This window comes from Ascaphus truei, chromosome 1 (genome assembly GCF_040206685.1).
Source record: "Ascaphus truei isolate aAscTru1 chromosome 1, aAscTru1.hap1, whole genome shotgun sequence".
Lineage (NCBI taxonomy): Eukaryota > Metazoa > Chordata > Amphibia > Anura > Ascaphidae > Ascaphus > Ascaphus truei.
The window spans coordinates 81,723,962-81,737,307 of NC_134483.1; the positions used below are offsets into that span (position 1 = coordinate 81,723,962).

At 44.4% G+C, this 13,346-nt stretch overlaps 1 protein-coding gene across 4 annotated transcripts in view; it reads left to right on the top strand.

Moving 5' to 3' along the window:
- The window catches only part of MAST4 (microtubule associated serine/threonine kinase family member 4), a 607,818-nt gene that overhangs the window by 1,362 nt on the left and 593,110 nt on the right, over nt 1-13,346 (top strand). The gene's annotated exons all lie outside the window — the stretch shown is intronic.

The following is a 13,346-nucleotide window of genomic DNA, read 5'->3' on the forward strand; positions in this document are numbered from 1 at the left end:
CTCCCATCGCTACTTGTTAGCTCAGTGAGTGTTTTTCCCCGTCTGCCAAGCGCAGAGATAATAAAACCCAAAGAATATAGCGGTCAAGCAGGAGATACCATTCAGCTCGAAGCATTTGCAAATCATTCATCACTCAATACAACGTCAAACTTTCATACTGGTTTTCGGCGTCCCGTATTATAAAAACTGAAATATGGCAACCTTAAGGTAGTGGGACAGTGAATCAAGCAGATGTCTGTCGAACTGTAGTAGTGCTGGTAGCCATACAGCTAGTCAGTATTCATGTGTGTTAAATATAATAATGTTGTTTTTTTATACATGGATAACTTAACCTATTGCCTTATGGCAGGGGTGTGCAAAGTGGGGAGTGCGGGGGGCGCGAGATAAGCTCCGGGGGCGCAGGGTTTACAGAGGCCCCGCGCACTTCCCGAAGGCATTTAAATTAATGCCGGGGGAGCTGCAAGGCCTCTGTAAACTTCTCTTTACCGTGTTTCAGACGGCTCCTGGTGACGCGTCGCCATGGCAGCGTGGCATCAAATGACGCAGCAGGGTCATATGACAGTGTTGTCATGACGCCAGATCGTCAGGACCAAGGTATAGGGGGGTGGGAGGTGGCGTTAGAAGACGGGGCTGGCCAGCAGGGGGGCGCCGGGAGAAAAGATTGCGCTCCCTTGCCTTATGGAATCTAAAATGGAGAAGAGTAATATAGAGACATTATATAATGTTTCATGTTTAATAATGCACACTATTCTGCGTGTGTAGTAATTTCTCAACTAAATAATCCTTTGGCTACATTTAGCAACTGTAGTTTGATATGCAAGGCATCAAAAATAAAATGAATGAAAGAAGCAAAACGTGAAATCTTATGTTTCTTTAGAATTAGATAATACTTGTGGTATTTAAAAAAAAATTATTCAACTCTTAATGTCATTTTTTTCATGAGTTTTATAGCATCCCTTGGTTTCCACAGCAAGTTTTAGACCATCTCCCCGGCAGTGCAAGAAATTTGCAACACTTTACTGTTTGTAATAATTTGTTGCCAATATTCCCAGCAGTTCGAGCTGCAAACTGTAACAATAGATAATGCTACCTTTTAGTAATATAAGGATACAATGTAGCTGCTGAGCTACACTAACTGAGGAAGCCATTATGTTAGTCACACAATCATGATTTTTACAGATTTGGAACCCAGGCCTGCTTGGGTATGAAATGTAGTATGAATGTAGTATCATACATGGCCACAGGCTTTACATATACAAATAAGAAAATAAAAAAAGGGGGGGGGTGTGAGTTAGTATTGCTGCTTTAAAACTAACTTGGTAAATTCATACTAGTGTTAACTTTAGACCACGTAGATAACACTCTTTTTAAGTATTTTAGCAAGGCTTCTGATTTAAAAGCTAGACGCCCTGGAGATTTTGTAAAGGGTCACTTAAACATTTACATTGCCGCAGTTTAGCACTGCCCTCCAAGCGGCTTCCTCTGTGTGCCCACCAAAGTCTTTTAAAGTTGAAGGAGGGGTGTGACTTTAATTCCTCTCTGTCCTCCAATGATGAGCCGGTGTACTCGGTGACAGATCAAATGCTCTTGCCAGTAATTATGAAACTCCTGTGATAACACTTCTCACATCCAATGGCAATTGTGGTATAGTTATGGTTTGCCACATAAGTATGCTGTCTGCTTCCTCAGCGTTTTGTACAGGTACATTTATAATGCTAGCTCTGTTTCGCTGAACCTGACAGATTTCTCTGTTGCCGGAGTTCAGAAAAAGTGCAGTCTGTTGCACGTACGCGTAAACACTGATCATTTAAATGTGCTTTTAATTGTACCCTTATGAAAACTGTAGTTGGTACTCAGGACCCGCATCCTCACCATGAACATGCTGCAGCATAAATTAATACTGTGTGGGACTACACACTTTTTTTTTTCCCCATAACCTTTTAAAACTAATTCTTTATAGAGGACAAACAATAAAAACGTATTGGTCGTTTTTACAGATATCTGGGAAACTTTCTAATGTATTTTGTACTGATCCAAAGGAGCCTTAGGTTACATATGCTTTAAAGAATAGTACAATTCTAGTTCTTAACCTTCCATTAACATATCATTTAGATAGTTGCATACATTTAAAAAAAGCATTTTTTGTAGAAATGGAACTATATATTGTAAGAAAATTAAATATAGCAAGACTAAAATGTTGGTGACAAAAAGGTAAACATGTAATTATAGGATTTATAATGTGGAACCCCTGGTGAACTGTCAACAAACTCCAGAGTTTTACAGAACACAGATTAAAAAGTGGTAAAATAGAAAGTTCCTGCTAGTAATGTTCGGTGTAGACCCCTATTAGCTTCCCCAAGAAACGGCTAAACCCAGTATACCCTGAGAAAAACGCGATCATGTAAAAAAGGTTTTCATTGGGTTGCTTCTGTGCAGAGTTCCATGCTGTTATTTTTTGGGGGATGCACTACCTCTCATTTGTGGCCACCCGCCTCCCTTCCAAGTCCCACTCCCACTGCTTCAATACGGAGTGCCTCGGCCTTTGAAGGACAGAATGACCTTCATCTGAATGTCCACCTTTTTGTTTCATTTGCACATATACAGTAGAAGTAGTGGAGCAACACTGCTGTGGTTTAGAGGGCAGCACTATGTTTAACAGCACACAAGATCAGCATGGTTAACCTTGAGCAAAATAAGTTTTGAGGGACTATGGGGCGTATGTATCAAGGCAAAAGTGGTGCTTTTCTGGGGCAAAAAAAACGTTACCTTTTTATGTATCAAAAATAAAAATCCCATTGCAATAGGATCTTTTCTTTGATACAACTGGTGAAGGTTGTTGTGCCCCAGAATTGTACCACTTTGCCTTAATAAATAGCCCACTAAAAGTCTTTAGAGACACTTTGCATCATTACATACACAGCACTGTATGATAATTTTCAAGGGAAATTAAGACTTTCTTTTCCAAATTATTATTATTAGTAGTAGTAGTAGTAACTTTTCTGTGTATGGTGCCAACATTGTACAATGTTAGAGGGTGGACAATAACTTTGTGTATAAATAGAAATACATGTTAAGGCAAACTGGGACAGGATGAAGGAAGTCCTTAACCCAATCTAAAAAAATAATAATTTGCATTTTGATATTAGAGCTGCAACATAGTAGATGAGGTTGAAAAAAGACATGCGCCCATAAAGTTCAACCTATGCTAAATTTAGAGGACAGATACTTTATACTACTACTACTACTACTAGTGTGATGGTACTTGGGGATGAACCGTTTATTAACAGGCTAATAGTTCCACCTGTTATACAACAGACGACAGAGAAGCCTAATGCTACATCCAACATGACAGAAATACACAGTAAAATACTTATATATTCTCTTGAAGTAGGGTCATTTAGTTTAACCCTTTGGCCAAAGCGTTGTAAGCTTGCGAGCCACGTCAAGGCAGACACCTGTTCGCAAGTCCTAACACTACCAGATAAAATACTAATATACCTCCTATTAGGATTAAAATTCTCATTTACCTCTATTAGGAGGGAGAAAGACCACAGTGGGTCTATATCCAGCAGAATGAGGCACTTGCAAACTAGGGAAGTGGGGAGGGGCGGGCTTAAAACCTGGGAAGGAGGAGCCACTAACCTCCACCAGCTGGAACAGCTGAGAATGGGTTAACAAAACACAGAACCCCAGTAAGCTCTTTTTGGGAACCCCTGAGCCCCCACAAAATATATATATGTATATGTGTCAAAATGGAGTGCTATTGAGCGTGGCATATGTATACAACAGACGACAGAGAAGCCCAATGCTACATCCAACATGACAGAAATACACAGTAAAATACTTATATATTCTCTTGAAGTAGGGTCATTTAGTTTAACCCTTTGGCCAAAGCGTTGTAAGCTTGCGAGCCACGTCAAGGCAGACACCTGTTCGCAAGTCCTAACACTACCAGATAAAATACTAATATACCTCTATTAGGATTAAAATTCTCATTTACCAGGTGTCTGCCTTGACGTGGCTCGCAAGCTTTCAACGCTTTGGCCAAAGGGTTAAACTAAATGACCCTACTTCAAGAGAATATATAAGTATTTTACTGTGTATTTCTGTCATGTTGGATGTAGCATTGGGCTTCTCTGTCGTCTGTTGTATACATATGCCACGCTCAATAGCACTCCATTTTGACACATATACATATATATATTTTGTGGGGGCTCAGGGGTTCCCAAAAAGAGCTTACTGGGGTTCTGTGTTTTGTTTTCCACCTGTTATGTAAGAAAATTTCATTTTTATTTTATCTTCTCTGCTTTTTTGTTTTGTAAGCACAAATATGGTGTAAATGTTTTTGTAAAATTTTAAACCACTAGGATCACTGACTGCAACCTCTTACTCTATAGCAGACCTGCACAACTCCAGTCCTCAAGGGCTGCAAACAGTATGACTGAGCCAGCTGTGCTGAAGTAGGGATATCCTGAATACCTGGCCTGTTTGCGGCCCTCGAGGACTGGAGTTGTGCAGGCCTGCTCTATAGGAATTAAAGCACTGCTTATTAAAGTTCCTGTAATAGGATTGACATTTCAAGTGTTAGGACCATATCAATTATTCTCTATTTCAAAATGTGCCTATAATTAATCCTTTTAAGTGCTCTATCAATTTATGTAGACAAAGCTCAAGTGCCCTAAGTCATTTAGAAAAATTAAATATTTTTTAATTGGGAGCTCAATTCTAAATTGTTCACAAATTTATGGCTTTGTATGAAGATTAAAAAATGGCTGTTATAAATGGCTGTTGATGCACAGTAATTCAGAAAACGCATCAGCAACTTTCTTACGTTTGACTCAGACGCACATTGATGCCAAAGGAAGTTTCTTGCACTGTGCAAAGATCAGAAGTTTGACACTTGGATCTGAAGATGGTATGGGGCCTGCAGAATCTTGCACACTACATTGGCAGATGTTACATTGAAAGGACGTTAACTCTTGTAAGGAGTTACTGTGAGGTAGTGTAGGTGTGGTGCCACAGACTCTCTCTGCCTTTTCAGGGTGCTGGCATTCGGCTGGCTGGTAGTGTTAGCGCTCAGGGTGAAAATAAAGGGAGCTAGGAATGTTTATACAAACAAGACAGGCTTTATTGACAGGACAGGTATAGCCATGGCTGGTCCAGCTATCTTTCTGCCCCCCTGTCACGCAAGTTCTCCTAGGTACAGACCGTGATCGGCTATCCTGTGGGGTTTATTCCCCTCACGCAGCCTCCCCGAGTGGCAGGAGAGGTGGTTACACTGGGTCTGTGTTGCAGCCTACCATGGTGCAGACCCTGTGCCCTCCGCTTCCCTTTTGCATTAGGGAGGATGTTCTAAATTATAGGAGTCGGTTCTCCTCCGCCCCTCCTGGGGAGGGGAGTGTGTGGGTTGGCGTTCCTTCAGCCCCTCATGGGTGGAGGAGCCAAGATCTGTGCTTAGCACAAGGCCTCCACATTATCTGCTGGCCAGCACCATCCAAGGGCCTGAAACCCATACTCTACTATATGCAACGCTGTTATACCATCTGCAGTGGCTGCATCAAATAAAGATCCCATTTATATACTTCTGGCTGAGTTGCAGTCTATTAGCCTGAAGTATAAGAGTAAGACTGTCATGGTAGGGACTGCCTGCAGTTATACTGCATCCTGCTGTGAGGGGAGGCGCTGTCATCATCACATGGAAAGAACTTAAGGACCACCGAAAGCCTGTCCTGTTACCCCACAACATCGCAGACACTCAGCTCTCCTGGACCCTCACAGGTATGCACACACCACAGATATCAGTAACAGCAACATGTTTCCAGAGAGGGAGGGGGAGGCGGGGGGAGAGAAACGGGGCTACACCGGCTTTTACTCTTACATTCTCTTCCCTGTAATCCATACATCTCCACAGGGAGGCACACATGGCTTCATCACTCTTGACTAGTACATAGTCAAAGGGGAATATCCATTTCCATAACTTCTAATATCCTGGGGTCCTCTGCAGGCACTTTCCTATTACTTCTGCCTGGGGTTGTAATGCCATCAGTGTTCCCATCTACCCCACATTAATACAAGACCCCAGTTGTCCTCTTTAGTGGCCTGGTGTGCTTACTTCTTCCAAAGTTGGCCTTAAAGCAACTTTGCTAGTGACAGTTCTGAGGAACCCTGGTTTAGGGATCCCACTCTGTGAATCTGTGTCACACACACACTCCCTCAGTGTAATGCTATGGACTTCCCATCAGATCTTCAAGGGGCCCTATCTACTTAGGGGCACTTTCCCTATCTATCAAAACAATACAAGTGACCTCACATACCTAAACACAAAGCGCAAACGGGGGGGGGAGCGTGAGATTGTATGTGGGGGGCGCAGGGTTTACAGAGGCCCTGCGCGCTTCCCGAAGGCACTTAAATTAAGTGCCGGGGAAGCGGCGAAGGCGTTTAACTGCACTTACCTTGGCTCAGACGGCTTCTGGAGACGTGTCGCCATGGCAACTGGCACCGCGAGGTCATGTTGCTATGACGCCCAGATGCTGGAGCCGAGGTAAGAGGGGGGGCGCACAGAGAGGGGGACAGCCGTCAGGGGGGCGCAGGGAAAAAAGATTGTGCTCCCCTCTTGTAGAGGCACTCCTTGGGTCCTTCTGGGGTCTCAGGTTCAACCCCCTATATACCTCTACCTTTATACCCCTTAGTGCCTCACGGATCAAAATAGTTACAGGGGAGTGGCTGGGCTCCTCATCTCGCCCCACCCTTGTTACTGGGCAAACAGGGGTGAGCTCTTTACAGAATGGGGGTGGGGCTTACATGGCAGTTGGCTGACTTGGAACAATACATTTAAAGGTCAATGGCTTGCAACAGTTCCCAAGACATTAACCCCATCTATACCTTTAGTAACCCGGGGTGGATTACACAGTGTTCTGTAGTCTTTTAGATTAGAGCACAGGGTCTTGGTTTGAAGCTCCTGAATTGCCAGCGGTTTCCAAAGACTTCAAAATTCAGTTCAAAGAGCTCTGACCTGCAGCCTGAAGCATATTCTATATCTAATAAAAGGCTAAGATACTTTGTGGGCTGTGGTATGTTTTTAATGGACCAACGTATCAATAGTATAAGGGTTTCTTGTGCACAAGCCTTTGACACGGCAGTGGTCTCCATCAGATGCCGAATAAAGGCTGGTTATATTTTTATACACACACACACACCTACTGTTTGACATGTTGCGTATAGAAATATAAGGGTGCACAGAGTTAAGGAAGTATGAGGCCTATAGCAAGGTTTTAGAACCCCATGTATTAGATGAGCATTTACTTCCAGTGTCTTTGTTACTGAGTTAACTTGAATTTATAAATAAAAAAAAATAGATTCTATGAAAAAACATCATATATCTATTATCAATATAAATAAATATATCTATCTCGCCTATATAAAGTTTGTCCTAAAAAAAAAATCCTCTCTATCCCACCCTTCTATTAATAAGTCAGAGGGTTAATGAGTGTCCTATTGATAATCCTGCTGAGAGCAGTGACAGGAAATGATAGTTTGTGGTTTTATATGATTTTTATTTTTCTGGGACCTGACTCCGCATGGTGATAGGATCAGAATTCTGCCGTTCAGATTGGAACTACAGCAAAGACCAGTTGGAGAACCGCTACCTGCACTGCACAGTGATATTTAGAGGGGAAGTCCTACCTAATACAAAAGTAAATGAAGGACAGTTGCATGTTTAATAGGTTTAGATGGAGCGGATTGACACTTATTTATATATATATCTATATCCATGGCTGGTCCAGGCTATCTTTCTGCTTTCCTGTCACGTAAGTTCTGATAGCTTCAGGCAGTGACGGGCTATCCCATGGGTTTACCCCTCCTCATGCTGACTCTGAGTGACGGTGGTGGAGTTGAATGGGAGTCTGTGTACAACCAATCCTGGTGCAGACTCTGTGCCCTCTTCCTCTGAACCTTAGGGAGGAAGTGTTCCAAATTGTCAGTCCAGCTCTCCCCCTCATGGGGTAGAGTAGTGGGGCTCTGAGTCTCTCCCGGCTGGGAGAGAGTCCAGCTCAGCCACTCCTCGGGTTGGGACATTCCTCCAGCTCCTGGAGCAGAGATGCAGCTAAGATCTATTCAGAGCTCAAAGCCTCCATATTGCCAGAAGGCCAGCACCATCCAGTGGCCTGGGACCCATTCTCCAATACAAGACATATGCTGTAATGACATCCTTCAGTGGCTGCCTTAATAAAGATCCCTTTTTATATACTTCAGCTTAAGTAACAGTCTATTGGGTAGGAGTATTAGAGATATCTGCCGTGGTGGGACTGTCTCCAGGAACCCTGAAGCCTACTGCGACTGGATACACTGATGACACCAAACTGAGAGTCTGAGGATCACCAAAAGCCTTTACTGTTTACCCTTATCACGGAAGCTCATCTCTCCTGGACCCTCACAGGTAACCAGCACCACACAGACCTGTCGCCAGGGCAAGATCTCCGAGAGGGGAGGGAGGGAGGGGGGGGGGGGGGGGCAGGACACAGAGGCAGCGCTACTACATACATACATATATGTATGTTGCCATGCCTGGTTTTGGCTACCAATCTTCCCTCCCTGACATTCAAGCCCTCGTAACAGTGCAGGCAGTGTCAGGACCAATGATTATGGGCTTTCCCCACCATAGCAACTCTCGAGTGGCAGGAGAGGAGGTGGGACAAGGCCTGTGTTCTGCCCAACCCTGGGCTCAGACCTTGTACCTTCCCCCTCTGTACTTAAGAGGTTGCACAGCTAAATTGTTTGTGTCTCTTCCCCTGAAAGAGACAGGTAGATGGTAAGTTCCTATATTCTTGGTTATTGTCCCCTTATCTTTTATCAAAATTGTTTTTTCCCCCAGTAACTTTTTAATTTCTTTTTAGATTAGGCAAACAAAACAACATAAGAGAAACTTGTATCAGCATTTTTCTTGTGTATACAAGTCTTATCACAAAAAACATTAGGTAAAACTTGTAAAAACACTCCATTGTATTTAAGCACCACAGAGACATTAAAACTTAAAATGGCAATCTGCTCAAAAATAAATTTAATTTCAGCTCCAGGACCACTGGTTCCCGGGAACTTGGTTTTAGTTGCCAATACACTTCCTGTTTTTTTCTTTTCTTAAGATGCTCTAGTGGTCATACTGTACAATAGGAAGTCACAACTGCTTTCTAGGGGCCAGCGCTGTGGTGGCCATTTTGTTTCCCCAGGAAGGGGAAGAAGACGGGCATCCAAAATGTAAAATTTCTGCGGAAATAAGGGGACCTCAGAGTCGAGTACTTAAGCTCTACTGCACCACCTGGTTACAATCCTGTTTACAATACATTTACAAAAGAAGCTAGCTTTCAGGATTATAGTTGTAATGAAAAAACATTAAAAATTACTTGTCTGCTTTATTTAAAAATTGTGATCACCTAGTAGAGACTGCTGCTTTAAGGGCCACTGTAAACTAAACCAATTGTTGTACTCAGCAAACTGCTAATATGCTTCACACAATGTGAACACACAATGTTTTATACAAAATGTTTTACCTTTGGGCATCACAAATGCACAGGCCATTATAATAATGGTCTCTATCTGCCAACAATACTAGTTTGCTGCAACTGCTGAGAGCTGGTTTCAGGTCCCTTTTTGCCTCTGAATGGGATAATTATATATTTAAATGAGCCTATCGTCTGATCAAAGCACACAGTTGTGGCCTTACCTGCTGAACAAACCGTGTCTAGAAACCCATTTTGTTCACTTTCCCATCCTCAGCAATAATAGTCGTATCATAAAATGTTTTCATGCATTTATCAAATGGTGATGCAAGAACACTTTTGAAGTTTCACGGTTACATTTTCAAGTACAGGCCACTACTTCATGCCCCTTCAGTGCTTTTTATTTTTTTTCCAGGGGAGAACTGAAACGCAATGAAACCGAAGAGGACTCCTCTCCCATTTCTTGATTAAACGACTGGCACACTGGTGTCGCGCTTGGTCCTGCAACCAAAGGATTAAGGAAATGTATTGCATGATGTTTTTGGGATGTTATGTTTAGGAGGGTTACCTTTTTTCATTTAGCGTTCATGTTTGCATATTGATCAAACAGCATGCCTTTATGCAAAGCCAATTCATGGAGCACTAAGCATGCCATGTTAATCTGCATCACAGTGTGTTTCTGGTCAGGGGGAGTCTGGTAGCGATCTAGGACATTTGGTCGTGGCCATTTATCCGCCACTCACCTTGCCGCAGAGATATCTGTCCACAGGCCGTGTCTCGCCAAGGTAAGCCCCTAACGTTACATAAACCCCTAATACTAATGCTACCCTCTAACATAAAAACCTTAAGCACTTGCCCTAAACGGTAAAACCCCTTATGTTAATTTACCTTAATAGTGAAATGGCCAGTCGCTGAATGTCCAGCGACTGCGACGAAGGGTCCCTTGTGGCCGGTGCCAACTTGGTTGCAGCCAAATGCTTGCGACCAAATATCCGATTTTGGACTAGTAGCTATACAATATCATTATAATATTGCTTGCTTGTGCTGTGAAAGATCATCAATCTTTAGTAGGATATGAATGAGTTCTCGTCTAGAAGCTAGTTTCTGTAGTTTTCCGTCGGTGTCTGAAGCGTATAAATGGTCTCATGGTCAGCCAGTTAGATGCACAGGGAGAAGAGCTGTCCACATTTGTCCGACGCTTACAACTATACTTATGGGGATTACTCTCCAAGAATGTCATTCCTGCCACAATTGTGAATGAGTACAGATTCAAGCAACTCATGAATGGATCTCTACCCGCGCACCCTATAGCTCTTGGGATGCGAGGTTGCCCCTCGGGCTGAGAAACCCCCCAGCTTCCTGGAGTTGCTGGGCCACATAAGGAAGCAGGAGGTTAATTTGCATTTCCACACTCCAAAGACATCCCGGGAATCTTCCAAAGGGGAGAATAAAGCGACTCCCTCCAAGAAGTATAGTGCGAAGGAGAATCCTGAGGATAATACCCCCAGGGTCCTTCATGACAGACCACCTCGGCTCCTAACCCTGGCTTCAATGTGACCCGAACCAACTATTGCTTTAATTGCCACCAAGAGGGTTACTTAGCCCGGGACTGCCCGAAGTCAGACACTTCCACCCCCGGGGCCATGGCCTTCACTGTGCATTCGGCAGTACAGCCGTTCACATCCTTGGATAGTGCCTTTGTGTCTAGGCCCGAAAAGGAGGCCCGATCGGATGCCTACAATCGAGTAGGACCTGCGTCCATAGTAAGAGTACTAGTGGATGGCATCTATTCTTCTGCATTGATGGTCACTTGGGACCCAGTTTCCAGCATCTACCGGCCATTCTACGATCTGCATCTGCCTTTGCAGTCAGTCGAGAAGATGAAATTATGGGGTCTTAGTAGCGAAGACTACCCCATTGATGGCGTGATTGAAGTGTGGTTGAATATACCGCAGCTCAATACCAATTAAACCCTCCCCATGGAAGTGGAAGCCCATTATATTGGGGACCAATACGAATTTGCTATGAGCCCTGATCCAGGCCTATCTGCAAGAAGCCGGCCAATTACCCCTATCATCTCTGCGTATTCAGCCCGTATTCATAGAGAAGTGCTATAGAATCTCTACCCAAGAAGGCTTTGGACAATTCTTGAACCTGGAGAAGGGGTTGACAAAGATTCCACCAGGGCGAGTGAAGCACATGGCCACTGTACCTAACTACCCGGGCCGCGACGAGGCCGACTGGTAGTTTTCACCTGGACCACGCCCGAAGAGGATGCCAAGAGAGGGCTCAAGGTGGTCCCAGAGATGATGGAAGTCTTCACTTCCTCGCCGGTTCAAAGTGATCATCCAGAACATCTCATCCTATACGGTTTGATGTCAGTCAAGCACTGGGTCGGATATACCCGGTTACTCAAATAGAATCCCTGACTCATGTAAACGCGGCTACCATGCGAGAAGCCCCTCACGGATTGCAGTTCGACTTCGGAGAATCGTCCTTGTCAGTCGAGTGAAAGATACGGCGAAGCAACAAGCTGGCAGAACGCATGGATGTGTTCTCCACCAGTGAGATGGATGTGGGCTGCAGCAAGAGTGCTCAACTCACGATCCGATTGAATGACGCCACTATATTTCAGGAGCGTTTCGGACACATAGCTCCCAGAGATGTGAAGGATGTGAGGGACGTCCTGAAGGAGATGGAGACCGCGGGTATCGTAACGGAGTTCCACAGCCCATATGCTTCTCCTATTGTGGTAGTTCGGAAAAATAACGGATCCGTGTGTCTCTGAGTAGACTACCACATCCTGAACCGCCGCACGGTCCCGGACCAATACACCCTGCTGCCGATTGCCGGATCAGGCGCTGAGGATATCTTCAGTCAGTGGTTCAGTGTGCTGGACCAGAGGTCTGGATACTACCACGTACCCATGAGCCCCGAAGACCAGGAGAAGACAGCATTTGTCTGCCCACTCAGGTTTTACCAGTTTACCCGGATGCCCCAATGCATTTGTGGTGCACCTGCAACGTTCCAGAGGTTAATGGAAAAGACCATTTGGTGATATGAATCCTTGGGAATGTCTGGTCTATCTGGACGAAATTATCGTGTTCGGAAGAACGTTAGAAGAGCACGAACACCTTCTGAAGGTTCTGGATCGACTGGGAAAAGAAGATCTGAAGTTGTCCCTGAACAAATATCACTTCGGCCACCTATGTGGGCCATATAGTGTCCCCAGAAGGAGTGGCTACTGACCCCGCTAAAGTCGAAGCTGTAGTGAATTGTCCCAGACCAGATAATGTGCTGGAGCTGCTATCCTTCCTGGGGTTTTGTGGCTACTACCAAAGATTCGTAGAGGGATACTCCAGCAAGGCCAAAGTTCTCAACAATCTGTTGAAAATCTACTCAGAAGAATCTTAGCAGAAAGCCGCAACTCCGAACACCAGGGACAAATGGATGTCCACCTGCGAGAAGGCATTCACAGGGCTCAAGAATAGTCTCACTGAATCCCCTGACTTGGCCTATGCCGATCCAAAGCAACCTTACATCCTGAATGTGAATGCCAGCTTCAACAGGCTGGGATCCGTGTTACATCAAAAATACCCTGCCGGCCTCCGCCCAGTAGCGTATGTGAGTCTCAGCTTGATGCCAAGGGAACAAAACTATCCAGTTCACAAACTGGAATTTCTAGCACTTAAGTGGGCTGTAGTCGGTTAACTACACGATTATCTATATGGGGTCTCCGAAGTGCAAATTGACCTCTGCAAGTTGGATGCCACTGGCCACAGATAGTTAGACATGGCAGTGAACCATCAATTCACTCTGAAATACAAGCCAGGGCGCTGGAACATTGGAGCT